Source organism: Ambystoma mexicanum, chromosome 5q (genome assembly GCF_040938575.1).
Source record: "Ambystoma mexicanum isolate Mex_15411 chromosome 5q, UKY_AmexF1_1, whole genome shotgun sequence".
NCBI lineage: Eukaryota > Metazoa > Chordata > Amphibia > Caudata > Ambystomatidae > Ambystoma > Ambystoma mexicanum.
In genome coordinates, this window is record NC_090933.1 from 418,870,839 (window position 1) to 418,896,234 (window position 25,396).

Below are 25,396 nucleotides of genomic sequence, written 5' to 3' on the forward strand. Positions count from 1 at the left end.
ACCTATTACTCCCTGAAGCCTTGGCACCCTGGTCTGTACGGGCTTCTGTGTACAACATATTATCAGAGAAAGCGACTTCTTTGGTTGGCATTGAGGACATTGTGGGCCCTGCCGGAGAGCAATATTATGGCAATTAGCATATTGATGGGGGGAGCACGTACAGGGTAATAATTCCGGCACAACTAAATCAATACAAAGAATACATTGGAAAACCATGTCGGTTACATAAGTACGGAAACATTTTGTTTTCACAACACTGCGCAGGCAGTACAGGGTTAAAGGTTGCACGAACTGAGGATAGCAGCAGAGTTAAACTACTGAACACACTAGGCAAATAAGCTGTAGAAGACCGTTTTCACAGACAAATGGAAGCTAGCAGGAGAAAAGGTTGACCAGCATACAAAGACAAAGGAAAAGAAACATGGCTGAAAAAGCAAGGACAAGTGCTGAAAAGAGAGGAAACAATCTTATGGAATGGACAGCAGCAGCAGAAAAACTACACGGCTGGGCATGGGTGTGCAAGAGACTAGGCGATGATACAGATGAGGAAGAGGACATTGTGGCACTGGGCAAGATGGAGCCACCAAAGAAAAAGGCCAAGGCAGGAACAAAACCAACCGCAGCAGAGGAAGCAGACAGAGAGGGCGGAAAAGAAAAGCAAAGGTAAAAAAGAAACAGATATAAACTACATTGATGGATAATTTTGCAAGCATATACATGGCGCAACAGGAATTAATAGTACATGCTAAGTTTGATAAACTCGAGAAAATGATGACAGAGTTGAGGGAAAGGCAAGTGATCGACATGGGGTAGCATGCGAAAAATATGACAAATGAAAACAGGCATTTCAGAGCTTGGCTGGGGGAGCACAACGACACCCAAGACAGCTCAGACGGGGCACCCATAAATAGGGTCCCAACAACTGCACCAAAGTCAGAAGACATGGGTGCTACAGCAAGTATCATCAATATTGAGCCCTTTAACAGTGCACTCCTGGATGGCAGCACTGCAATCACACAGTCATTAAAGGGATGGTCTAGTAAAAAGTTTTATTTAAAAAATAGATAGGCCACATAAAAAAAAAAATACTAGCATCCTCCGTTTTAAAACTTCCTATGTAAAATGTTGAGCTATTCAAGCTCAAAAATCGAAAAAGCAAGCACAGGGGCGCAGCCATTTTGTGAAATGGAGGCCCTCCTGTGCTGGCTTTTGCTTTTGTGGCACTAATGAAGGAAAAGCCAGCCAGCTGTAGTAAACAAAGTCTACCGCTGGGTGGCTTTCCCTTCATTAGTGCCGGGACTCGGAGGACGTGGCCTATCTATTTTTTAAATACAAATTTTTACTAGACCATCCCTTTAATACCAGCTTCAATTAAAGAAATAGAGAAAGAAATGCAGAACCCTTACAAGAGATCCTTAGCATAGAATATTGACCAGGTAGCTAAAAACAAAACATGGAAGAAAGAGTTTATTGAAAATATTTTCACTTTTGGAGGTAGAACAGAAATGATATGATGTATTTAGGGATCCAAAAAAGATAGAAGAGAAGAACCTAGCTAGAAAATCACAGCTGTGCAGAGCTATGACAACTGGGTCAAAGCTTTCAACATCATGGCAACAGTCATTTTGGAAAAATTCCCAAATGAGGGCAGGGCACTGTTCGCATACCAGGACAAAATCAGTCAGGTAAGGGAAACCTTTGAAGGGGATGCATGGCTCACTTAGGATGATCTATTCAGGAGGGCCATTGCAGCACGCCCGGAGATAGCATGGGAGGAGGTATAGGCAAACATATACATTCACGAGGGGTTAAAAACGAAATCACCATGCTGCACAGAAAAAAGAACAGCGCAGACAAAGCACCCACAGAAGAACAGTGGGAAATGCAGGAAGTCTCAGTTTTGCCGCCAGAGTAATCTCACAGAGGAAGGTGTTTTCCAGGAGTTTGGAGATGAAGACCAGAGGTTGCTCAAAACCACAACTGCATATAAGGTTAGGAGAAGAAATGAAGAAAGATTTATCAATATGGGAAGAATTTCAGAATCAATTTAATGGAAAAATAATATTGCGCACGCCATTGAATACCACCAAGAGAAGAGTACTCTTGACAGATGCAGCAGGAAGCAAGGGTTTTAGAGCAATACTAGAGAATACATGGTTTGCAGGACCATGGCCAGATGGATGGAAAGCATACCAACCTGGCTGGCACTGCATGTATGGGGCGACCGGCTGGCAAACACAGCTGATGGCATGGTCAGACAACATGGCCGTAGTGGGGATCATAAACAGGAAGTCAACTACACGCCATTCGGCCTTAAGAATTCTAAGGGCTATGACCATTATAACTCTGAACAAAAATATTGAACTAAGAGCTAAGCACATAGCCAGCAAGGTAACATTGCAGATGTATTGTCTCGCTTTCAGTGGGATACATTTCGCAAAATGAAGCCAGAAGCAGACAGCAGGAGGACGGAAGTACACAAAGAATGCTGGGAAATACTAACAGATATTTGAAAAATGCACCTGTGTCAATGCCAGACGGTTGGGACCAAGGGGAGATAGCAGCAGAAGCAAGCACTTAAGATACGGGTGCAAACAGGAGCAAGCCTCCTGCTGGTTATGCAGACCCTGCTTCGGGGTTACTATTAGGGCTCGCCAAGAAAGCTTTGACAGCAAACACGGCAAAACAATATAGCAAGTGTCTGGAAACGGTACTGAAAATTACAAAGAGGGAACATGTAGAGTTTATAACAACAAAAGAGATAAATAGATTTTTAGTATGGGCATACAAGCAGAGAATAAAAAAAGAATGGGCAAAGAGGCACCTTACAGCAAGCAGTAGCCTACTTTGCGAAATTACAGGGGCGATCAGATCCAACATGCAGTGCATTGATAATATATGCATTAAAAGGATGGGGAAAGTTAGAGGGGATGCACAAAGACAAGAGCCGTCCACTGAATTTTGAGAAAATAGCGATATTACTAAAGTTACTGGAAACCTTTTGCTCACACAAATATGAGAGACAGTTGTTTAAAACAGCATTTGCCAGAATACTTTGGGGCATTAAGATTAAGCAAGCTCATCACATCAAACACTAAAGCAAGGGTTACACATGTTGAAGGTCCAAGTAAAAGGGGGCTACATCGCAATAGATGTACATGCGTCCAAAACAAGCAGGAGGAGGTCAATCACAATTAATTCAGCCATGCTACCCAGACAAACATGGCAAGGGGCCATGTCGTAAGAAGCAATAGACATATAGACATAGCCAGGCAGAAACTGAACAGGGGAATAGAAAAATTCAGCAGGGGAATGCAGTTAATCTGGCACACTGCAATTTCATTGGCACACCCAGAATTGTTCCACACAGATGGGGTTCACCTATCCATTAAGGGAATTAACAATTTCCATACTGAGATCATTAATAATTTAACAACAAGAGGATGCAAGTAGAACCGCAACTTTTGGGGGAACCTGGATGGCCGAAAAGCCATACAGGTGTGGCGGCACTCGCCAGGTGATGCCCCTGATCCCAGTGCCCAAAAGATAACAGTGTTTTTCATTGTGTGTTTGGTTAAATAAATGTACCCAAATGTGTTGTCTGATTATAAGTGTGCTATAAGAACCACAGCCTTTTATTGCCAACCACAAGACAATGTCTCAGGTCATCATTGACAACATTAACCAGGGTAAGAGGTCAGCCAGCTCTGGGCTCCACGGATTATAGCCCCTCTCCAGAGACCCGTAAGTCAGGTTAGCTCGGCAGAGAGGTACAGGCACACTGCTCTCACTAGTCTAGGAAGCCTGCATCCGGCTAAGGCTCTTGTAACCAGGACTCATGTCTGGTGGAGAGTCTCCCAGGACCCCCCTTGTTATTTGCATATTTCAAGTAACTTTGGGTCTCACCCTAAGTTACTTGGGGAATCCAGATATGGACCCCTTACTCACTATTCTTAGAGAGGCAAAGCTACACCCTATTGATGAGGTCCAACCAGACCGAAACACGTGCCTGGGGTTGCTCTTGGTACTCTTGTTCAGAGGAGAATTGCCTAGCATTTCAATGCTGGACTGCCCCAGGGCAGGACAAAGACTGATATGTTTGGGATATTTCTTCTCTGTGAAAGATAGTGAGCTAAAGACTCTAGGTAAGGCTCTTGTAACCAGGCTCATGTCTGGCAGAGAGTCTCCCAGGACCCCCCTTGTTATTTGTATGTGGGAAAATAAAGCTTCTTCTTCCTTATATCGGTTGTCCGGTGGCCGGTCGCAAATTCCACAATCTTACCATACCCAGGGGAACCTGGTCTTAGACCACTGTTCTCCCTCTGCAGGAATCCTACAAGCTCACAATACGTTGCACTTTTCTATGTTGTGTTAATATGTTTTCAGACTGCACCAAATCACTGCTGTGTGAAAAAAGACAGTTGCACAGATGCATGGCTCGCACGCCAGACTCTACGCACTATATATATGCGCAGGGACCTCGTATTCAACCCAGTGGCTACCAACAGATAACTGCATTTTTGTGTGTCTGTTTTCTGCTAGCCATGAAGCACGCCGCTGGACCTGTGTTCTAGAAACATGTTTCCTACGTCACCCAGGAATTTCCCTTTCAGGCACTGTTGGTGAATCCTGTTATAATGGTGGACAGGAGATGATACCAGCAGCTCAGAGTTCAGCCGGGCCTTTCTGCTCAAGATATTAGGCCGCAAAATAACCAACATTGCAGTTGTGGAAGTATCGCCCTTTTCCATCTGTTAAAGGGCAGCGCCACCGAGAACTCTTGGACTTAGTACTCATACCTGTGATTGCTCACCACTGTGCCAGCCGGCTGCCCGGATCATAAATAGATCACAAAGTGAAACTTTCCACCAACATAGCTCACACTATTTATAAACCTGTTCTGAAATGCCCCATTTGATTAAGAACAGATGCATGAAAGGTCAGAAAGAAAATCAGGGAAGCATGCAAGGTTTTGAGAAAATGAATACCTTTGATTTGGTTTATGTGGACCGTTTGAATGGCATTTAAAAGGACGGCTCACATAAAATGCAAAATCGACTAACAGATAAAAAGGTATTGGGGGTTATTTCCTAACAAATGCTAATTGGAAGGCAGGGAGCAGCAACGTTTGCACTCACGTGCTGTTCTCCCCTGCATGCAATTTGCAGGATACGAGCCCACCGAAAGGCACGCCCACCTTTACGCTTTCCTGGCGCTCTCCTGGAGCTGCTGAAAGAAAGGCACGCCCACCTTTACTCTTTCCTGGCGCTCTCCTGTAGCTGCTGAAAGAAAGGCACGCCCACCTTTACGCTTTCCTGGCGCTCTCCTGGAGCTGCTGAAAGAAAGGCACGCCCACCTTTACTCTTTCCTGGCGCTCTCCTGGAGCTGCTGAAAGAAAGGCACGCCCACCTTTACTCTTTCCTGGCGCTCTCCTGGAGCTGCTGAAAGAAAGGCACGCCCACCTTTACGCTTTCCTGGCGCTCTCCTGGAGCTGCTGAAAGAAAGGCACGCCCACCTTTACGCTTTCCTGGCGCTCTCCTGGAGCTGCTGAAAGAAAGGCACGCCCACCTTTACTCTTTCCTGGCGCTCTCCTGGAGCTGCTGAAAGAAAGGCACGCCCACCTTTACTCTTTCCTGGCGCTCTCCTGGAGCTGCTGAAAGAAAGGCACGCCCACCTTTACTCTTTCCTGGCGCTCTCCTGGAGCTGCTGAAAGAAAGGCACGCCCACCTTTACTCTTTCCTGGCGCTCTCCTGTAGCTGCTGAAAGAAAGGCACGCCCACCTTTACTCTTTCCTGGCGCTCTCCTGGAGCTGCTGAAAGAAAGGCACGCCCACCTTTACTCTTTCCTGGCGCTCTCCTGTAGCTGCTGAAAGAAAGGCACGCCCACCTTTACTCTTTCCTGGTGCTCTGCTATTATTTCCATACAGTTGTCATTTATGCTGCTCAGTACATTCATATTTGTGTTATGTTTTGATATTAGAAGTTGCCTTTTCTTTGTCTATGGTTGCCACTGTATTGTATTGCTTGTATTGTTTATTTATTTTGTGATTATAGAACATACAAATTAGACTCAAAATACATACAAACCAGTAGCTCCAAGATGGACAGAGTGCCCTTCATTGGCCCATTACATCTTAACTAAAATCATGGTTTGAGCTCTATTGCACTGGTACGCTAGGACTCACTAGAGAATGCATATGTTGCTGCATCATAGCATGAGAGAACATTTTGCAAACTCCTCCGGGGAAGGTGGCTGCAGTGCATCGCTTTTGTTGAAGCAACTTGTTGAAGCAACTTGTGATATTTCCTTTTATGAAGCAAGCATCCGTGGCTAATCCATTAACTGATTTTGATCTGATGGCAATTAATCTACCAAATATTCTGAGTCAGGTGGAAACGCCGGTGATGACTCTTCCGTCTGCCTCGCTAAATTGTATGTGACATTGGAGCACTGCATGCCCCGCCTGCTCCCAAACAAATAATTGCCCACAAAAGCATTTTAGCGGGGGTTCAGTCGTCGCTGAAGCCGAACAGAGCTAAGTGGGCGGAAATGGAAACGAGCTCTCAAGAAAAAAGCTCTAGTGGAAGGTCATTAATTGAATTACTTCCTACTGTGCATAAAACGGGAGTTGCCGCAGCCCAGGACATGGCGCAAAGTGGAAAAGTGCACGCTGTGGCTGCCTCGAGAACTGTCTCGGCTAAACCAAATGTGCAAAATTCGATCGACCAGATCGAGCAGACCTGCATTAATACTAACACCACCGCAAAATGTGGAGAAACACCAAAAGGAAAACTGCATGCCGAAATTGCTATAACCAAAACCTCTGCTCGTGCAGCACGGTTGACAGCAAGACTAAAAGCTTATTTCTTGGCTACATACGATCGTTTAAATGATAGTTTCCTACAAAATCAACAGACACCAAAAAAAAGGATGGAACTTGAAAAAAACAGCTCTGCAGTGAAATCTTCAAGGAAATCATCAGATGCAGCGATTTCCTTGGCGACCAAAAATGTACTGTCGTCAATGTTTTTTGGTAGTTTGGAGCTGCCAGGTAGAAAGGAAGTCGAACAGAGAGCTGTGATGAGTGACTCAAACTTGACAGGAGTATCAAATGAAAAACTTTCTACGGTAAATCAGGAACATGGAGCAACGAAGGAAACAACAAGCAATCATTCTCTAAAAAGCACATTATCCAGAGCGGCGGGCATACAAATTCACAACAATGTGCTTGCTGCAACATCGATTGCTCTGTTGCCTTTAATGAAACTTTATGAATCGCTACCTGAGGCGGTTCGCGACCAAACGTCTCTGTTAGCAGCGGTAAATAGTAAAATGTCATCCTTGGAAACCTTTTCACAAATCATTGCTCAAAGACTCGACAACGAGGCAGAAACATCCTTAAAATGGCAAAATCGATTATGTGACCTAGTGCAACAGGTGAATGGTGACAAAGCTTTTTTAACCGATGCTGTAATCGACTGCACCAAGTGGATGCGTCACAACATATCAACAAAACAGCAGTTCGGTAACGCACCATTTGATATTGATCATAGCCACACTCAGGCCTCCGATGGAAATCCAGTTGTGTCTCGAAAAGGCTCTAAAAATCAACAAGGGGTTGATGGTACATCCGAGAGTAGAGCCGTTCATGAGCAAAGTGAAGTAAAACAATGGACTCGGGGAAAGCTCTCAAAGTTTCCAAAAAGAAAGATCTGGTGACCAGTAATGCCAGTAAAAGTCAGATGCACCTTGAACAAAGTAAGGCCAATTCACAACAAGCTGCAAAGGATCCAACTAATAATGATGTTACTCTACTAACAACATCGGAGTTGCAGCAAACTAATGACGCAAGTAAGCCGGTGCAAGGGTGCACTGGTCTGGAACTAGGAAATTTAACCCAGAAACTGTCCTTTGGGATTTTTAAAAAACCAGTGATCCCCGAGTCCGAGAATGACCGCCAAACTCAACAAAAAAGCGGAGAAGTAAAAAAACAGCAGAAACGTTCAACTCAAAAGCCTGTGGCAAAACGTACACGCACTACTGGCGCAAAAAATTTATAAGGAACCTTTCTACTCCGCCTCGTATATCAACATTCACTCACATTGAGAACTCAAAGGAGCAAAAACTGAAATCCACAAATGAACCTGGCTATGAATTTACAAAGCAAAAATGCTCCAAAAGAACAAGCGAAGATTCTGAACATGGAATTGACGCAATTTTAGAAACATCAATTGAATTATGTGAATTTTCAACGTATTTGATTGACGCTGACGAAGATGACTCTGCTTCCCTTGTGATGGATCGTCCATCCACTGTGTTTGGAACAGAAAAGACGAACACGCCACAGCAGGGTGTGTCAACTGTGCTTCCTTCCAAAGTCGTCAGCCCGGCCAAAAAACAAAAAATGGCGATGATGTCTAACCCGCTAATAAAGACTAACAAAAAAGCTTTGAGCAAAAATGGTGGATGTACAACCGACCAATCAATTGCTCTGTGTGAAAAGTTGAATCCGAAACTAACAAGAGCCCAAGCAGAAAAATTTGAGACAAAGCCAAATGAGAGGATTCAAAAACAAATTCCACGAATTGACCATGGAAGTTGGAAGGTTCAAATTAAAAACATTCTGAGTGAACAAAATAAAGTAAATTTGAACCGACGCAATACACTAAAACTCCTACAGTGTATACCAATGCTTCGAGCAATAAATTCAGTTGATATAGCGGTGGTGGAATACATGTCAGAGGACCATCTTGACTGGGTCAGGTTACATCTCTAATTCTTTAAGGATGGCGATAAAGGAAGCAGCGGAAGACTTATTGTTCTTCGGCTTCGAAGTCTACTGCGGGGAGGACCAAGATGAAGAGAGTCAAGACGCATCGAGAGTGGAAGAAACAGACAACGAAAAAAGAAGGAATGATCTATGGGTCCAGATGAGCATAAAGCGACCATCAAACAAGGCAGTAAAGTCAAATAGCCAATAGCTCAGCGCGGACTCCACTGACTGTAGCTACCAACCTATATCATGGAACACTCGAGGCTTTGTACATCTTTTTCAAGAAAAATGGCAATTTCCAGAACAAAATTTTATAATATGCATGCAAGAAACATGGTTGCGTGACTGTCCAGTGTGCGACGGTTACACCGTTCTCCTGAATCCAGCAAAAAAGAACTTACTTGGCCGCCCATTCTCTGAATTAGTCACATTGGTAAAAAACTCCAATGATTGGAAGATCCTATCTTCGAAAAATCTCAACATGTTTGTACAAGTCACCACAATTCAAAACAGTCGATTTACAAATACATGCGAGCAGGTGATCCTGCTAATAAACCTATATTGGAACTCAGCAATTATATCACAAATTGCCTTTATTGCAGCTGTAATGTCCGCAGTAGATGATTGCTTACTAGCATTTAAGGACCCGACAATCTTGATATGTGGAGATTTTAACTATGCATGGCTAAACTGCCCAGTAACAAAGCACAAAATAGCTGGGAAAAACAGCGATATTTTACACCTTGATCGCGGAGATCGATGGGCACTGGAGATTGCTCAGAGAGATTGTGCCATGCTGAATGGGAGCCCACGCAGTGATATTCCCCCAAGTTTCACTTGGAAGCGAGGAGACTGCAAGAAGACACTTGACTACATCTCGGCGTCCAGGAACTTCCTAGACAAAGTTTCATACCTTGAAGTCATAAAGACAGAAAAGAGTGACTATGATGCTCTGTTGCTGTCTTGGAAGATGGCACCAAAGACAGTAAATTACAAAATTAGAGGCAACATCACAGTAAATAATGGTGCAAATAGATTACGCTTGAATGCTCCTCAGCTGGCCTTGATGACAAAGAACTTTCTAAATGATAATTCAACCACGGCGAGGATAAACTACCCGATGTTGTTACACAGTTTTAAAACGGGGAAAAATATCTGCAAAGAAAAAGAAATTGAATTGAAACATCCTTTTCATTAACAATAAACAGAGAAAAGAAAAAATTAAGGGATGATGTAAGACTGATAAAAAAGATTTTTCCAAGCAGAAATCTCGCCCAAATAAAAACTCGGCGCCAGAAATATCGAAATTGGATCAAATCATTCAACCTGATTCGGGATCAAGATCAAGCCAAACAAATGTTAAAATTGATCCTAAAGAATGACAGTCGCCGTCTTTGGGAGATCATTAACACAGGCAGTGTAAAACATACATACGCAATGTCAAACGGCATAAATGGAGCATGTTGGGTTGAACACTTTTCAAAGGTATTTAATGATCTCGACTGTATTGATGTCCCAGGTGTATTGACAACTGTGGAAAGGTGGAATGTGGCCGACTCCGAAGATGACATAAAGTGGGCGATTCAGAAGCTTAATTCCTCTAGGGCGGCCGGCCCTGACGGTATCTCAAATGTAATGTTAAAAACCCATTGTGGCCTTTGAGCATATTTGATGACCATTCTTTTTGGAAGAATTGCGTCAGGAAAAGTGCTGCCTGAGTCCTGGTTAAAGCGGTAGTTGTGCCTGTGTTTAAGAAGGGCAATCGGGACGATCCCAACAACTATCGCCCGATTGCCTTCTTGGACACTATCGGAAAGGTCTTTGCTTCCTTCTTGCAAAAACGACTTGCACGATGGGCAGCTGAGAATGCAGTCGTTGATCCACGTCAAACAGGATTTACGAAAGGAGTGGGAGTAGAGCTGAATTTGGTCCTTTTGAACAGTTTGAAATTGGACACATATTGGGCCTCATTACGACCCTGGCGCTAAGTGTTTAACGGCGCCGTAAAAGGCTGCGGCACCATTAAACACTTAGCGTCTTACTACGAGGTCCCGTTGTGGGACCCGACCTTAACGGCTAGTCTACACGAGCCGTTAAAGTAGGGACCCGCAAAGGGACCTTGGTGCTAAGTACGGTACCGCAATTTGCGGTACCGTACTTAGCGCCTTCCCGATTCCCATAGAGCCCGATGGGGCGAAAATGGGAATGGGGAAGGGCCATGGTTCAGTGGGGAATTACCACCCTGCCAACCTTGGAATGGGGTGGTAATTCCCCATTGAACCATGGCAAACCCGTTACAACACCGGCACCACCCATGGTGCTAATAGCGCCATGGTTTAGCGCCGGTGTTGTAATGAAGGCCATTGAAGCGGAACAGAAAGCTGTTCATTGCCTTTATTGACTTGAGCCTAGCATTCGATAGCATCAATCGAAATCTATTATGGAAAAAACTTAATGCTTGGAAGTGTCCTAGCGATTTGCTGTCACCGCTGATTGCATTGCATACAAATACCTCCATTCGAGTACGGCTGAATGAGGAAGGCGAGCTGTCCGATGAAATTACAACAAAAAGAGGAGTAAAACAGGGCTGTCCTCTGGCAGCACCACTTTTCAAGTTATTCATTTCAGATCTGTCGCTGTCCTTTACTGACCTAAGGATTTTTCCACCAACAGTAAATGGGCAAAACATAAGCTGGGCCATTTATGCAGACACGTAGTGTAGTGACATCGTGCTGATGGATGCCACGCCAATTGGTCTGCAGCGACTGCTAAATGCACTACATGGCTACTGCGTCAAAAATGACTTAAAAATCAACACAAAAACGTCTAAAATCATTGTTATTGGCCAAAGCAGTTCAATGAGATCCAACAACGTTGCATGGAGGATAAAAGATGAACGCCTTGAAGTAGCAAACAGCATACGGTGTTTAGGCGTACTATTTAACACCTCAATTTGTGAGTGGGAATGGACTCAAGATCTGGTGAGCCGAATGCAAATGTTTGCCTTACAGGGTGCGAAACTACACACAGCCTATGGAAAATGTACCTTGAAGCCAATACTATCATTCTATCTTCAAAAGGTGGTTCCCGCAATATCCTTTAGGGGTGAAACCAGCTGGAACATTCCATATGAGCTGTGGGATAAGCTTGAGGGGAAATTCTGGCGGAAGGTGTTAAGACTACCAAAGAATTCTTCAATCATCGCAATAAGACACGAGTTATGCATAGACTCTCTATATGGTTCAGTATTATGGAAAGCAATCTCGATTTTCAGGAAAATGCGCCTAACGCCGGTTGCTAAACCATATGAAATACTACATGGAGCTTCAAACCATCCATCGTCTTCTCTTCTGAATGAGTGGGCGAAAAAACTCATGTGTGTCTTAGACCATGCTGAAGTTTCCCTAGACACCTTGATGTTACGCCCCCAAGAAGCAAAAAAGAAATTGCGGTTCAGAAATTGGATAACAAATGAAGAAAAACAAAAGAATCTTGCAACAGCGCTTGACTTTGGAAATGTTTTGAACAAACTTGATGTGATCTCGAAATATCTGGCAAAATTTCCATCACGTTACCATCGGGATAAGTTTCTACGATTACATCTTACAGGGTAATTCATAGAATTTCGCAGAAAAGTGTCGCAAGCGGCTGGCGCAGAGTGTCCGCGTGCGATTGTCTGCGCCAGGCACGTGCGCTAAAACCGATTTCCGCGCACAGCGTATTCATGGATTTTAGGCTCCCAAACCAGCCGTGGCGCAGAGAATCGCAGCGACCCTGCAGCAGCACTAGTAACGCCCCCAAGAACGCCCTCGCGCAAGGAAAAGCCATCAAAATCGCTAAATCATCGCAAAGGGCTGCGCTAACCCTGGACCAGTTCAGCGGGCTGGCAAACAGCAAACGCCAAGCGGGGAACGTGTATTTCAGGGGTGCGCGGGAAGTTCCACACGTGATTTCATCAGGGTACGTGTATTTCAGGGGTGCGCGGGAAGTTCCACACGCGATTGGCCCAGTGCGAGCAGGGTACGTGTATTTCAGGGGTGCGCGGGAAGTTCCACACACGATTTCAGCAGGGTACGTTTATTCCAGGGGTGCGCGGGAAGTTCCACACGCGATTTCAGCAGGGTACGTGTATTTCAGGGGTGCGCGGGAAGTTCCACACGCGAGTGGGCCAGTGCGAGCAGGGTACGTGTATTTCAGGGGTGCGCGGGAAGTTCCACATGCGATTGGCCCAGTGCGAGCAGGGTACGTGTATTCCATGGGTGCGCGGGAAGTTCCACACGCGATTTCAGCAGGGTACGTGTATTCCAGGGGTGCGCTGGAAGTTCCACACGCGATTTCAGCAGGGTACGTGTATTTCAGGGGTGCGGGGGAAGTTCCACACGCGATTTCAGCAGGGTACGTGTATTTCAGGGGTGCGCGGGAAGTTCCACACGCGATTGGCCCAGTGCGAGCAGGGTACGTGTATTCCATGGGTGAGCGGGAAGTTCAACACGCGATTTCAGCAGGGTACGTGTATTCCAGGGGTGCGCGGGAAGTTCCACACTCGATTTCAGCAGGGTACGTGTATTTCAGGGGTGCGCGGGAAGTTCCACACGCAATTTCAGCAGGGTATGTGTATTTCAGGGGTTCTGGGGAGTACTACACGTGAATTGGCCGTGTGGGTCCTCCCAGGTGTACGCTCCACAACCTCCACGGCCCCTGCAGGCAGCCCACACCACGGGGGACTACCCTGCACCCCTGCTCATGTCCCGCAGGCAAACCACATGTCACCTTGCACTACTGATCAACAATGCATGTCTCCCACCACCCCCACCGCCCAGCATCCAGGGGCACCCTCCACCAGGCCCCCACTCATGGCCCCTATCACCCCCACCCCCCCCCCCCGCCACCAGGGGCAGCCTCCACCAGGCCCCCACTCATGTCTATCACCACCCCCACCCCCCAGCATCCAGGGGCACCCTCCACCAGGCCCCCACTCATGTCTCCCACCACCCCCACCCCCCAGCCACCAGGGGCACCCTCCACCAGGCCCACACTCATGTCTCCCACCACCCCCACCCCCCAGCAGTGCAGGGGCACCCTCCACCAGGCCCCCACTCATGTCTCCCACCACCCCCACCCCCCAGCAGTGCAGGGGCACCCTCCACCAGGCCCCCACTCATGTCTCCCACCACCCCCACCCCCCAGCAGTGCAGGGGCAGCCTCCACCAGGCCCCCACTCATGTCTACCACCACCCCCACCCCCCAGCCATCAGGGGCAGCCTCCACCAGGCCCCCACTCATGTCCCCCTGCACCCACAACCCCCAGCATCCAGGGGCACCCTCCACCAGGCCCCCACTCATGTCTACCACCACCCCCACCCCCCAGCCACCAGGGGCACCCTCCACCAGGCCCCCACTCATGTCTCCCACCACCCCCACCCCCCAGCATCCAGGGGCACCCTCCACCAGGCCCCCACTCATGTCTCCCACCCCCCCCCACCCCCCAGCATCCAGAGGCACCCTCCACCAGGCCCCCACTCATGTCTCCCTGCACCCCCACCCACCAGCATCCAGGGGCACCCTCCACCAGGCCCCCACTCATGTCTCCCACCACCCCCACCCCCCAGCCACCAGGGGCACCCTCCACCAGGCCCCCACTCATGTCCCCCTGCACCCCCACCCCCCAGCATCCAGGGGCAGCCTCCACCAGGCCCCCACTCATGTCCCCCTGCACCCCACCCCCCAGCATCCAGGGGCACCCTCCACCAGGCCCCCACTCATGTCCCCCTGCACCCCCACCCCCAGCATCCAGGGACACCCTCCACCAGGCCCCCACTCATGCCCCCATGCACCCCCACCCCCCAGCATCCAGGGGCACCCTCCACCAGGCCCCCACTCATGTCTCCCACCACCCCCACCCCCCAGCATCCAGGGGCACCCTCCACCAGGCCCCCACTCATGTCCCCCTGCACCCCCACCCCCCAGCATCCAGGGGCACCCTCCACCAGGCCCCCACTCATGTCCCCCTGCACCCCCACCCCCCAGCATCCAGGGGCACCCTCCACCAGGCCCCCACTCATGTCTCCCACCACCTCCACCCCCCAGCATCCAGGGGCACCCTCCACCAGGCCCCCACTCATGTCCCCCTGCACCCCCACCCCCCAGCATCCAGGGGCACCCTCCACCAGGCCCCCACTCATGTCTCCCACCACCCCCCAGCCACCAGGGGCACCCTCCACCAGGCCCCCACTCATGTCTCCCACCACCCCCACCCCCCAGCATCCAGGGGCACCCTCCACCAGGCCCCCACTCATGTCTCCCACCCCCCCCACCCCCCAGCATCCAGGGGCACCCTCCACCAGGCCCCCACTCATGTCTCCCTGCACCCCCACCCACCAGCATCCAGGGGCACCCTCCACCAGGCCCCCACTCATGTCTCCCACCACCCCCACCCCCCAGCCACCAGGGGCACCCTCCACCAGGCCCCCACTCATGTCCCCCTGCACCCCCACCCCCCAGCATCCAGGGGCAGCCTCCACCAGGCCCCCACTCATGTCCCCCTGCACCCCACCCCCCAGCATCCAGGGGCACCCTCCACCAGGCCCCCACTCATGTCCCCCTGCACCCCCACCCCCAGCATCCAGGGACACCCTCCACCAGGCCCCCACTCATGCCCCCATGCACCCCCACCCCCCAGCATCCAGGGGCACCCTCCACCAGGCCCCCACTCATGTCTCCCACCACCCCCACCCCCCAGCATCCAGGGGCACCCTCCACCAGGCCCCCACTCATGTCCCCCTGCACCCCCACCCCCCAGCATCCAGGGGCACCCTCCACCAGGCCCCCACTCATGTCCCCCTGCACCCCCACCCCCCAGCATCCAGGGGCACCCTCCACCAGGCCCCCACTCATGTCTCCCACCACCTCCACCCCCCAGCATCCAGGGGCACCCTCCACCAGGCCCCCACTCATGTCCCCCTGCACCCCCACCCCCCAGCATCCAGGGGCACCCTCCACCAGGCCCCCACTCATGTCCCCCTGCACCCCCACCCCCCAGCATCCAGGGGCACCCTCCACCAGGCCCCCACTCATGTCTCCCACCACCCCCACCCCCAGCATCCAGGGGCACCCTCCACCAGGCCCCCACTCATGTCCCCCTGCACCCCCACCCCCCAGCATCCAGGGGCACCCTCCACCAGGCCCCCACTCATGTCTCCCACCACCCCCACCAGGGGCACCCTCCACCAGGCCCCCACTCATGTCTCCCACCACCCCCACCCCCCAGCAGTGCAGGGGCACCCTCCACCAGGCCCCCACTCATGTCTCCCACCACCCCCACCCCCCAGCAGTGCATGGGCAGCCTCCACCAGGCCCCCACTCATGTCTACCACCACCCCCACCCAGCAGCCACCAGGGGCACCCTCCACCAGGCCCCCACTCATGTCTCCCACCACCCCCACCCCCCAGCATCCAGCGGCACCCTCCACCAGGCCCCCACTCATGTCTCCCAACACCCCCACCCCCCAGCAGTGCATGAGCAGCCTCCACCAGGCCCCCACTCATGTCTCCCACCACCCCCACCCCCCAGCATCCAGGGGCACCCTCCACCAGGCCCCCACTCATGTCCCCCTGCACCCCCACCCCCAGCATCCAGGGGCACCCTCCACCAGGCCCCCACTCATGTCCCCCTGCACCCCCACCCCCCAGCATCCAGGGGCAGCCTCCACCAAGCCCCCACTCATGTCCCCCTGCACCCCCACCCCCCAGCATCCAGGGGCACCCTCCACCAGGCCCCCACTCATGTCCCCCTGCACCCCCTCCCCCAGCATCCAGGGACACCCTCCACCAGGCCCCCACTCATGTCTCCCACCACCCCCACCCCCCAGCATCCAGGGGCACCCTCCACCAGGCCCCCACTCATGTCCCCCTGCACCCCCACCCCCCAGCATCCAGGGGCACCCTCCACCAGGCCCCCACTCATGTCCCCCTGCACCCCCACCCCCCCGGCATCCAGGGGCACCCTCCACCAGGCCCCCACTCATGTCTCCCACCACCCCCACCCCCCAGCATCCAGGGGCACCCTCCACCAGGCCCCCACTCATGTCCCCCTGCACCCCCACCCCCCAGCATCCAGGGGCACCCTCCACCAGGCCCCCACTCATGTCCCCCTGCACCCCCACCCCCCAGCATCCAGGGGCACCCTCCACCAGGCCCCCACTAATGTCTCCCACCACCCCCACCCCCCAGCATCCAGGGGCACCCTCCACCAGGCCCCCACTCATGTCCCCCTGCACCCCCACCCCCCAGCATCCAGGGGCACCCTCCACCAGGCCCCCACTCATGTCTCCCACCACCCCCACCCCCCAGCCACCAGGGGCACCCTCCACCAGGCCCCCACTCATGTCTCCCACCACCCCCACCCCCCAGCAGTGCAGGGGCACCCTCCACCAGGCCCCCACTCATGTCTCCCACCACCCCCACCCCCCAGCAGTGCATGGGCAGCCTCCACCAGGCCCCCACTCATGTCTACCACCACCCCCACCCCCCAGCCACCAGGGGCACCCTCCACCAGGCCCCCACTCATGTCTCCCACCACCCCCACCCCCCAGCATCCAGGGGCACCCTCCACCAGGCACCCACTCATGTCTCCCACCACCCCCACCCCCCAGCATCCAGGGGCACCCTCCACCAGGCCCCCACTCATGTCTCCCTGCACCCCCACCCCCCAGCATCCAGGGGCACCCTCCACCAGGCCCCCACTCATGTCTCCCACCACCCCCACCCCCCAGCCACCAGGGGCACCCTCCACCAGGCCCCCACTCATGTCCCCCTGCACCCCCACCCCCCAGCATCCAGGGGCAGCCTCCACCAGGCCCCCACTCATGTCCCCCTGCACCCCCACCCCCCAGCATCCAGGGGCACCCTCCACCAGGCCCCCACTCATGTCCCCCTGCACCCCCACCCCCAGCATCCAGGGACACCCTCCACCAGGCCCCCACTCATGTCCCCCTGCACCCCCACCCCCCAGCATCCAGGGGCACCCTCCACCAGGCCCCCACTCATGTCTCCCACCACCCCCACCCCCCAGCATCCAGGGGCACCCTCCACCAGGCCCCCACTCATGTCCCCCTGCACCCCCACCCCCCAGCATCCAGGGGCACCCTCCACCAGGCCCCCACTCATGTCCCCCTGCACCCCCACCCCCCAGCATCCAGGGGCACCCTCCACCAGGCCCCCACTTAGGTCTCCCACCACCCCCACCCCCCAGCATCCAGGGGCACCCTCCACCAGGCCCCCACTCATGTCCCCCTGCACCCCCACCCCCCAGCATCCAGGGGCACCCTCCACCAGGCCCCCACTCATGTCCCCCTGCACCCCCACCCCCCAGCATCCAGGGGCACCCTCCACCAGGCCCCCACTCATGTCTCCCACCACCCCCACCCCCCAGCATCCAGGGGCACCCTCCACCAGGCCCCCACTCATGTCCCCCTGCACCCTCACCCCCCAGCATCCAGGGGCACCCTCCACCAGGCCCCCACTCATGTCTCCCACCACCCCCACCCCCCAGCCACCAGGGGCACCCTCCACCAGGCCCCCACTCATGTCTCCCACCACCCCCACCCCCCAGCAGTGCAGGGGCACCCTCCACCAGGCCCCCACTCATGTCTTCCACCACCCCCACCCCCCAGCAGTGCATGGGCAGCCTCCACCAGGCCCCCACGCATGTCTACCACCACCCCCACCCCCCAGCCACCAGGGGCACCCTCCACCAGGCCCCCACTCATGTCTCCCACCACCCCCACCCCCCAGCATCCAGGGGCACCCTCCACCAGGCCCCCACTCATGTCTCCCACCACCCCCACCCCCCAGCATCCAGGGGCACCCTCCACCAGGCCCCCACTCATGTCTCCCTGCACCCCCACCCCCCAGCATCCAGGGGCACCCTCCACCAGGCCCCCACTCATGTCTCCCACCACCCCCACCCCCCAGCCACCAGGGGCACCCTCCACCAGGCCCCCACTCATGTCCCCCTGCACCCCCACCCCCCAGCATCCAGGGGCACCCTCCACCAGGCCCCCACTCATGTCTCCCACCACCCCCACCCCCCAGCATCCAGGGGCACCCTCCACCAGGCCCCCACTCATGTCCCCCTGCACCCCCACCCCCCAGCATCCAGGGGCACCCTCCACCAGGCCCCCACTCATGTCCCCCTGCACCCCCACCCCCCAGCATCCAGGGGCACCCTCCACCAGGCCCCCACTCATGTCTCCCACCACCCCCACCCCCCAGCATCCAGGGGCACCCTCCACCAGGCCCCCACTCATGTCCCCCTGCACCCCCACCCCCCAGCATCCAGGGGCACCCTCCACCAGGCCCCCACTCATGTCCCCCTGCACCCCCACCCCCCAGCATCCAGGGGCACCCTCCACCAGGCCCCCACTCATGTCTCCCACCACCCCCACCCCCCAGCAGTGCAGGGGCAGCCTCCACCAGGCCCCCACTCATGTCTACCACCACCCCCACCCCCCAGCCACCGGGGGCACCCTCCACCAGGCCCCCACTCATGTCTCCCACCACCCCCACCCCCCAGCATCCAGGGGCACCCTCCACCAGGCCCCCACTCATGTCCCACTGCACCCCCACCCCCCAGCATCCAGGGGCACCCTCCACCAGGCCCCCACTCATGTCCCCCTGCACCCCCACCCCCCAGCATCCAGGGGCACCCTCCACCAGGCCCCCACTCATGTCTCCCACCACCCCCACCCCCCAGCAGTGCATGGGCAGCCTCCACCAGGCCCCCACTCATGTCTACCACCACCCCCACCCCCCAGCCACCAGGGGCACCCTCCACCAGACCCCCACTCATGTCTCCCACCACCCCCACCCCCCAGCATCCAGGGGCACCCTCCACCAGGCCCCCACTCATGTCTCCCACCACCCCCACCCCCCAGCATCCAGGGGCACCCTCCACCAGGCCCCCACTCATGTCTCCCTGCACCCCCACCCCCCAGCATCCAGGGGCACCCTCCACCAGGCCCCCACTCATGTCTCCCACCACCCCCACCCCCCAGCCACCAGGGGCACCCTCCACCAGGCCCCCACTCATGTCCCCCTGCACCCCCACCCCCCAGCATCCAGGGGCACCCTCCACCAGGCCCCCACTCATGTCTCCCACCACCCCCACCCCCCAGCATCCAGGGGCACCCTCCACCAGGCCCCCACTCATGTCCCCCTGCACCCCCACCCCCCAGCATCCAGGGGCACCCTCCACCAGGCCCCCACTCATGTCCCCCTGCACCCCCACCCCCCAGCATCCAGGGGCACCCTCCACCAGGCCCCCACTCATGTCTCCCACCACCCCCACCCCCCAGCATCCAGGGGCACCCTCCACCAGGCCCCCACTCATGTCCCCCTGCACCCCCACCCCCCAGCATCCAGGGGCACCCTCCACCAGGCCCCCACTCATGTCCCCCTGCACCCCCACCCCCCAGCATCCAGGGGCACCCTCCACCAGGCCCCCACTCATGTCTCCCACCACCCCCACCCCCCAGCAGTGCAGGGGCAGCCTCCACCAGGCCCCCACTCATGTCTACCACCACCCCCACCCCCCAGCCACCAGGGGCACCCTCCACCAGGCCCCCACTCATGTCTCCCACCACCCCCACCTCCCAGCCACCAGGGGCACCCTCCACCAGGCCCCCACTCATGTCTCCCACCACCCCCACCCCCCAGCAGTGCAGGGGCAGCCTCCACCAGGCCCCCACTCATGTCTCCCACCACCCCCACACCCCAGCCACCAGGGGCACCCTCCACCAGGCCCCCACTCATGTCTCCCACCACCCCCACCCCCCAGCATCCAGGGGCACCCTCCACCAGGCCCCCACTCATGTCTCCCACCACCCCCACCCCCCAGCATCCAGGGGCACCCTCCACCAGGCCCCCACTCATGTCTCCCTGCACCCCCACCCCCCAGCATCCAGGGGCACCCTCCACCAGGCCCCCACTCATGTCTCCCACCACCCCCACCCCCCAGCCACCAGGGGCACCCTCCACCAGGCCCCCACTCATGTCTCCCACCACCCCCACCCCCCAGCATCCAGGGGCACCCTCCACCAGGCCCCCACTCATGTCTCCCTGCACCCCCACCCCCCAGCATCCAGGGGCACCCTCCACCAGGCCCCCACTCATGTCTCCCACCACCCCCACCCCCCAGCCACCAGGGGCACTCTCCACCAGGCCCCCACTCATGTCCCCCTGCACCCCCACCCCCCAGCATCCAGGGGCACCCTCCACCAGGCCCCCACTCATGTCTCCCACCACCCCCAACCCCCAGCATCCAGGGGCACCCTCCACCAGGCCCCCACTCATGTCCCCCTGCACCCCCACCCCCCAGCATCCAGGGGCACCCTCCACCAGGCCCCCACTCATGTCCCCCTGCACCCCCACCCCCCAGCATCCAGGGGCACCCTCCACCAGGCCCCCACTCATGTCTCCCACCACCCCCACCCCCCAGCATCCAGGGGCACCCTCCACCAGGCCCCCACTCATGTCCCCCTGCACCCCCACCCCCCAGCATCCAGGGGCACCCTCCACCAGGCCCCCACTCATGTCTCCCACCACCCCCACCCCCCAGCATCCAGGGGCACCCTCCACCAGGCCCCCACTCATGTCCCCCTGCACCCCCACCCCCCAGCATCCAGGAGCACCCTCCACCAGGCCCCCACTCATGTCTCCCACCACCCCCACCCCCCATCCACCAGGGGCACCCTCCACCAGGCCCCCACTCATGTCTCCCACCACCCCCACCCCCAGCAGTGCAGGGGCACCCTCCACCAGGCCCCCACTCATGTCTCCCACCACCCCCACCCGCCAGCAGTGCATGGGCAGCCTCCACCAGGCCCCCACTCATGTCTACCACCACCCCCACCCCCCAGCCACCAGGGGCACCCTCCACCAGGCCCCCACTCATGTCTCCCACCACCCCCACCCCCCAGCATCCAGGGGCACCCTCCACCAGGCCCCCACTCATGTCTCCCACCACCCACACCCCCCAGCATCCAGGGGCACCCTCCACCAGGCCCCCACTCATGTCTCCCTGCACCCCTACCCTCCAGCATCCAGGGGCACCTCCACCAGGCCCCCACTCATGTCTCCCACCACCCCCACCCCCCAGCCACCAGGGGCACCCTCCACCAGGCCCCCACTCATGTCTCCCACCACCCCCACCCCCAAGCAGTGCAGGGGCACCCTCCACCAGGCCCCCACTCATGTCTCCCACCACCTCCACCCCCCAGCAGTGCAGGGGCAGCCTCCACCAGGCCCCCACTCATGGCCCCTATCACCCCCACCCCCCCCCCCCGCCACCAGGGGCAGCCTCCACCAGGCCCCCACTCATGTCTACCACCACCCCCACCCCCCAGCATCCAGGGGCACTCTCCACCAGGCCCCCACTCATGTCTCCCACCACCCCCACCCCCCAGCAGTGCAGGGGCAGCCTCCACCAGGCCCCCACTCATGTCTACCACCACCCCCACCCCCCAGCCACCAGAGGCAGCCTCCACCAGGCCCCCACTCATGTCCCCCTGCACCCCCACCCCCCAGCATCCAGGGGCAGCCACCACCAGGCCCCCACTCATGTCTACCACCACCCCCACCCCCCAGCAGTGCAGGGGCACCCTCCACCAGGCCCCCACTCATGTCTCCCACCACCCCCACCCCCACCCCCCAGCAGTGAATGGGCAGCCTCCACCAGGCCCCCACTCATGTCTCCCACCACCCCCACCCCCCAGCATCCAGGGGCACCCTCCACCAGGCCCCCACTCATGTCCCCCTGCACCCCCAACCCCCAGCATCCAGGGGCACCCTCCACCAGGCCCCCACTCATGTCTCCCACCACCCCCAGCATCCAGGGGCACCCTCCACCAGGCCCCCACTCATGTCTCCCACCACCCCCACCCCCAGCCACCATGGCCAGCCTCCACCAGGCCCCCACTCATGTCTCCCACCACCCCCACCCCCCAGCAGTGCAGGGGCACCCTCCACCAGGCCCCCACTCATGTCTCCCACCACCCCCACCCCCCAGCAGTGCAGGGGCAGCCTCCACCAGGCCCCCACTCATGTCTACCACCACCCCCACCCCCCAGCATCCAGGGGCACCCTCCACCAGGCCCCCACTCATGTCCCCCTGCACCCCCACCCCCCAGCATCCAGGGGCACCCTCCACCAGGCCCCCACTCATGTCCCCCTGCACCCCCACCCCCCAGCATCCAGGGGCACCCTCCACCAGGCCCCCACTCATGTCTCCCACCACCCCCACCCCCCAGCAGTGCAGGGGCAGCCTCCACCAGGCCCCCACTCATGTCTCCCACCACCCCCACCCCCCAGCCACCAGGGGCACCCTCCACCAGGCCCCCACTCATGTCTCCCACCACCCCCACCCCCCAGCCACCAGGGGCACCCTCCACCAGGCCCCCACTCATGTCTCCCACCACCCACACCCCCCAGCATCCAGGGGCACCCTCCACCAGGCCCCCACTCATGTCCCCCTGCACCCCCACCCCCCAGCATCCAGGGGCACCCTCCACCAGGCCCCCATTCATGTCCCCCTGCACCCCCACCCCCCAGCATCCAGGGGCACCCTCCACCAGGCCCCCACTCATGTCCCCCTGCAGCCCCATCCCCCAGCATCCAGGGGCACCCTCCACCAGGCCTCCACTCATGTCTCCCACCACCCCCACCCCCCAGTAGTGCAGGGGCAGCCTCCACCAGGCCCCCACTCATGTCTTCCACCACCCCCACCCCCCAGCCACCAGGGGCACCCTCCACCAGGCCCCCACTCATGTCTCCCACCACCCCCACCCCCCAGCCACCAGGGGCACCCTCCACCAGGCTCCCACTCATGTCTCCCACCACCCCCACCCCCAGCATCCAGGGGCACCCTCCACCAGGCCCCCACTCATGTCCCCCTGCACCCCCACCCCCCAGCATCCAGGGGCACCCTCCACCAGGCCTCCACTCATGTCCCCCTGCACCCCCACCCCCCAGCATCCAGGGGCACCCTCCACCAGGCCCCCACTCATGTCTCCCACCACCCCCACCCCCCAGCCACCATGGGCAGCCCCCACCAGGTCCTCACAATCCCCAATCATCATCCAGGAGCACCCTCCACCAGGCCCCCACTCATGCCTCCCCCCCACCCCCACCCCCCAGCCACCATGGGCAGCCCCCACCAGGTCCTCACAATCCCCAATCATGTGCGTTATGGTCAGCCTCCACAGCCAAAAAGCCCTACCAAGTAACCCATTCACCCACATGGAAATGGAAATTACATGTTACACCCCCAATGTTCATAAAGCCAATGAACCCGTGTCTGTCACACACAATGGTTGCAATTGAATGGGAAAACACCCAACATGACATGCATGAAACCAATGAGATGATACCACACAGTGAAGTATGAAAACAAAATTGTATTAAAAAAAATAAGAATGCAAAAGAAATGAAACAAACTACAATGGGAATGAAAAAAAGATAAGCTGCATGTCCGTTTGAAAAAATTAAAACACAAAATCCTAATCCAAAAAAAAGTTGTCCAAAGTCAAATGAAAAATAAAATCAATCCAATGAAGAACTATGTACAAAACATCCAAGGGTCCATGAGCCCAACTGAACAAAGGAAACCTACAAAAAACCCTAACTAAAATGCAACTATATACAAAAAGTGGAGCAGTGTCCGTCGACTCCAAATCATAAGAACAAACAAAGGAAACCTAAAACTAAAGAACTATATACAAAGGCGGCGGGCAAGTCCAGCGGCTCACTCCGTGGTGTTCCGGGCCAGGGCATCATCGAACTCCTGTTCGATGTCCCGGAGGCGGTCCTGTTCCATGGCTCCGAGGGTCCGCAGGGACGACGCCGTGTCCTCCTCCAACCCCCTGCGGATTGCCTCGAGGCACTCGGCCCGCCTCAGGGCCCTCCGCATGGAGTTCTCTGCCCTGACCATTGTGAGCCACGCCTCTTCCGCCCGCCGCCGCTCCGCACCTATGGCGTGGCCCAACCGCTGCCACACGGAAGACACTACCCGTCCTGGGTCCTCCTGCCCTCCGGCCGATGACTGCCCCTCCGATGTCGAAGGCCCCGAGCCTTCATGTCTCCCACCATGTTGCTGCTGCTGCTCTGCCTCTGCCTGTGCACTGCCTCCTGCTGCCTGCACATCCTCCGCCGGCTGGGGTGCAGTTGTAGATGTGGCCACCCCTGCTGGACGTCCGACTCCCGACTGTGGCAGGGATGCCTCCTCCACCAGCCTGGCCGCACCATCAGAGGCAGCACCACAGGGCACCCAGGTGACTGATGGGTGGGAAGATGGCACAGAGGACGACTGGCGCGTAGGGGGTCCAGTTGAGGAGGGGGTCGGAGCAAGCCCCATCAGACGGAGGAATCCGGCCTGGGTGACCTGTCCCAGCAGGCTGACGTGGTCAACGAGCCATTCGAGATGACGTGCAGTCTCACCATGAAAAGACTGCAGGTCACCTCGCATGGCCCGTTGACGCAACGCCACACCAGCCAGGACAGGCTCAACCCGGACCTGGATAGCCACGTCCGCAGGCAGAGGAAGGCCAGTTGACGTCAGCTCATCCCCTG

At 56.6% G+C, this 25,396-nt stretch overlaps 1 protein-coding gene across 2 annotated transcripts in view; it reads left to right on the top strand.

The window, feature by feature from the left end:
* Positions 1 to 25,396, top strand: part of LAMA3 (laminin subunit alpha 3) — a 1,348,901-nt gene that overhangs the window by 76,036 nt on the left and 1,247,469 nt on the right. The gene's annotated exons all lie outside the window — the stretch shown is intronic.